The following is a 4,180-nucleotide window of genomic DNA, read 5'->3' on the forward strand; positions in this document are numbered from 1 at the left end:
GCCAATATGAGTGGCACATGCACATGAGCTGATATCCATCAGCATGAGACTACAAAGCCAAGGAATTAAACTTAAAATAATTTAGTTTAACCCATCATGGAAATGGGTTGTTGAATAGAACAACTCTGCCTTCACATTGGAGCCCAAAATCGTCTATTAAGGGGGATACAAGCCCAAATTCGGCAATGACTTGATTGAGCAGCCCAATCAACTTTGGAAAATTTATTTGTAGGTCCTTACATTTGTAAAAAATATTACAATTCAGTCTCATTCAAACCCCAATGTCGTCGTCCAACCTATGCCACAAATCAAGCAAGAATCAAGCTTGATATCATGAAAAAAAATTAACCCATTTTCCATAAAACGTGGTCGACCATGCATGAGAGGGATTCAAGGGATGCTCATGCTATTTTTAGCAAACTCCCAAGCTATCGCTCATGTATAAATACCATATTCATTCCTCATCCCTCATCACTTAACATTCACTCACCTTTCTCTTCTCTCTTTCACTCCTAAGCCCTCCACTCTCTTCAATTTTTCTAACCTCTATTTGAGAGTTCCCTTAGCAAGCAGTTCTTGAGAGAAAACCTCTCTTGGTTGCCCACCTTGGGAGTAATTTGCATCAAGGCAACAATGGAAATCGAAGGAAGCCACTATGAATAGTTTTCGAGAAATCACCGAATTTATCTCAAAGTTTCTTCTTCCTTTCTCTTTTAATTGCTCATAGTTTATTTGATTGCAAATTATTTGATTACTTTCTCAATAATAATAATGACTTAAATTTGTTTCATTTGGGATGGTTGCAACACATTGATTTAATTCGTTCAATACATTTTTATATTGTTCTGTGCCTCAATTATTTATGCTTTCAGTTAAAATCATTCATGTTGTTCATGCATTAAAATATGTTTGACTGCATTAGAATTAATCGCTTAATCCGAACCAGATAGTGATTAATGGGCATAATAATTGTAAGATGCATGCTTAATTCATATCCGAACCAAAATGAATTAAAGGTTTGTAATAATTTCAAAAGAACACTATTACCTTGCATAACTGTAGATTTATGTAATTAAATTGTTTCAAACTTAACCTGTCCTGTTACCTTACATAAATTCTAAGAAATCATTAGTTAAACGATGACATAGAAATATGCACATTACATTTACACAAAGGAGACGAGAAAGCCTAGCCTAGAGACAAGCCACAGAAATGGACCCTGAAAGTGAAAACGAAGTTCAAGGGAATGGAGCCACAAATGCTCGTTATCCAATCCTAATTGCTGGTGATAGGGATTGAGCCATAAGGCAACATGTTCTGCCCCTTTCTAATGAGCTTAATCTAAAAATTAAGAGACCAAAGATCGAGGCACAATAGTTTGAACTGTAGCCTGTGATTTTTTAGATGCTTCAAACAGTGGGCCAGTATAGTGGAATGAGCATGGAAGATCTGCACCTTTACCTTCAATTATTCATGGAGGTGAGTGATTCCTTCAAGATAGACAATGTAACTGAAGACGCATTGAGGTTGAAGTTGTTTCCATACTCGTTGCGAGATAAAGCACGATCATGGCTTAATTCATTACCACCAAGCTTAATTTCTACATGGCAAGAATTAGCTAAACGCTTCCTGGTTAAGCATTTCCGACTTAGTAAAAATGCTAAGTTGCAGAATGAGATCACTACTTTTCATCGTGATGAATCCTTATATGAGGCATGAGAAAGATTTAAAGAGTTACTTTGCAAAGGCCCTCACCACGGGATTTTGCATTGCATTCAACACACACACTAGGATTGTGATATATGTTTCTACAAATGGTGATCTCCTTTCTAAGTCTTATAATGAGGCTTATGAAATTATCAGGAGAATAGCCAATAACAACTACCAGTAGTTGACCAATCAAGCAGCTTCAGGAAGACAAGTAGTAGGAGTCCATAAAGTGGGTGCTCTCACTTCACTTGCAACTCAGGTATCTTTAATTTCTTCAATGCTTAAAAATTTTTCTACTAACGGTCTGAACAATGTTACAGCTCAGCCACCAAATCAATTTGATGTTATTTCCTGTGTATATTCTGGGGACGAACATTCATTTGAGAATTATCCATCAAATTTCAAGTACGTTTATTATGTAGGAAAGGAAAACCAAAATAGAAGTGGACAATGACCACAGTCAAACTTCTATAACCCTTCATGGAAAAACCATCCAAACTTCTCTTAGAGTAACCAATGAGCTAGATCGAACAACACATACATGCAGCAAAGATCGAATCAACCTTTAGGGTTCAATCAACAAGTTTAGAAACCATCACAAGCTGAACCGTCTAATAATTTGGAGAATTTATTGAAGGCGTACATGGCTAATAATGATGCCTTAATCCAGAGCCAAGCAACAACAATGAAAAATTTGGAACACCAAATGGGTCAGTTAGCTACAAATCTTTGCAATAGACCATAATGAGCCTTGCCGAGTGACACAAAAAATCTAAGGAATATAGATAATGAACACTACAAAGCAGTTGTTTTATGAAGTGAAAGGACTTTGGAACCCAAGGAAGTTGAGCTTGAAGATGAACCTGCCTAGAGAAAGGAAAACCAACCAGCAGTTGAAATTCCTACACCATAGATGCCAAATTCTAAAAATTCTAAAAAGGTAAAAACTAAATTAGTCAACTCTAATAAGCTAACGCCTTTGTTAAATGCAGATACAACACCTCAGAAAAGTTGTCCGATCTAGGCCAAGGTTCCATCACTTCTATATCCACAAAGACTCAATCAATAGAAATAGGAGGTGTAGTTCAATAAGTTTTTTAATGTTCTTAAGCAGCTGCACAACAATATCCCATTGGTAGAAGCCTTAGAACATATGCCCAACTATGTCAATTTCATGAAGGACAATCTGTCCAAGAAGATGTTTGGCAAGTTCGAGAGACTAGCATTAACAAATGAGTGTAGTCTATTCGTATAAAACAAGCTACCTCTGAAAATGAAGGACCCTGGGAGCTTTACTATACCTTGTAACATTGGAGACTCTTATTATGGTAAAGCTCTATGCGATCTAGGAGCGAGCATTAACTTGATGCCAATGTTTTTTTTAAGATGTTAGGGATAGGTGATGTTAGACCAACAACTATGACACTCCAACTGACGGATCGGTCTCTAGCACACGTGGAATGAAAGATTGAGAATGTTTTGGTACATGTAGATAAGTTTATTTTTCCTACTGATTTTATTGTTTTAGATTTTGAAGCAGATAAGAAAGTACTGATCATCCTCGACAGACCTTTTCTAGCAACGGGGAGAATATTAATAAACGTGCAGAAAGGGGAACTCACTATGCAAGTTCAAGATGATCAGGCCACTTTTAATGTTCTTAAAGCAATGAAATTCCCTGATCCAGTGGAAGAATGCTTAGACATGGAGGAGCTAGAAACCTTAGTTTTCTATAGAATGGGAATGCAATTCTGTAGAAGATCCATTGGAAAACACCTTAGGGTTTGAACCATTAGAAGATGAACAAGGTAAGGAAATATGGCTTTGATAGAAGCCAATCAAAATGGCTATGTTTGACTAGCACGTTTTGAACCATTGAAGTTAGAAATTCAAGAATTCACACAACCAAAGTTGTCAATCAAGGAACCACCCAAACTTGAACTAAAGGTACTACCTTCTTATTTGAAATACATTTATCTAGGTAATTGTTCTACTTTGCCTATGATTATTTTAGCAAAACTAATAGAACACCAAGAGCAGTAGTTGATTGAAGTTTTGAAGAAATTTAAAAAGGCGACCGATTGGACTTTAGCTGATATTCGAGGAATAAGCCATTCCTTTTGTATGCACAAGATTATCTTAGAGGAGGGGGAGAAAGCATACACATATGTGAAGAATTTCGATCGATGCCAAAGGACTAGAAACATATCAAGGAGGAACGAGATGCCTTTGACGAACATCATAGAGGTAGAATTATTTGACGTTTGGGGCATTAATTTTTTAGGCCTATTTCCTTCTTCTTAAGGTAACAAGTACATCCTAGTGGTTGTTGACTATGTATCCAAATGGGTGATAGTTAAGGTATACCCAACAAATGATGTTAAGGTAGTCATGTGATTCCTACATAATCATGTATTTACAACATTTGGGACTTCTAGAGCTATAATTAGTGATGAAAGATCTCACTTTG

At 36.5% G+C, this 4,180-nt stretch overlaps 1 pseudogene; it reads right to left on the bottom strand.

Moving 5' to 3' along the window:
- Positions 1-1,663: 1,663 nt before the first annotated feature.
- LOC128033139 (small nucleolar RNA R71) lies at positions 1,664-1,763 on the bottom strand (annotated as a pseudogene).
- Positions 1,764-4,180: the final 2,417 nt, after the last annotated feature.

The sequence above is a fragment of the Gossypium raimondii genome, chromosome 1 (genome assembly GCF_025698545.1).
Source record: "Gossypium raimondii isolate GPD5lz chromosome 1, ASM2569854v1, whole genome shotgun sequence".
Taxonomy (NCBI): domain Eukaryota; kingdom Viridiplantae; phylum Streptophyta; class Magnoliopsida; order Malvales; family Malvaceae; genus Gossypium; species Gossypium raimondii.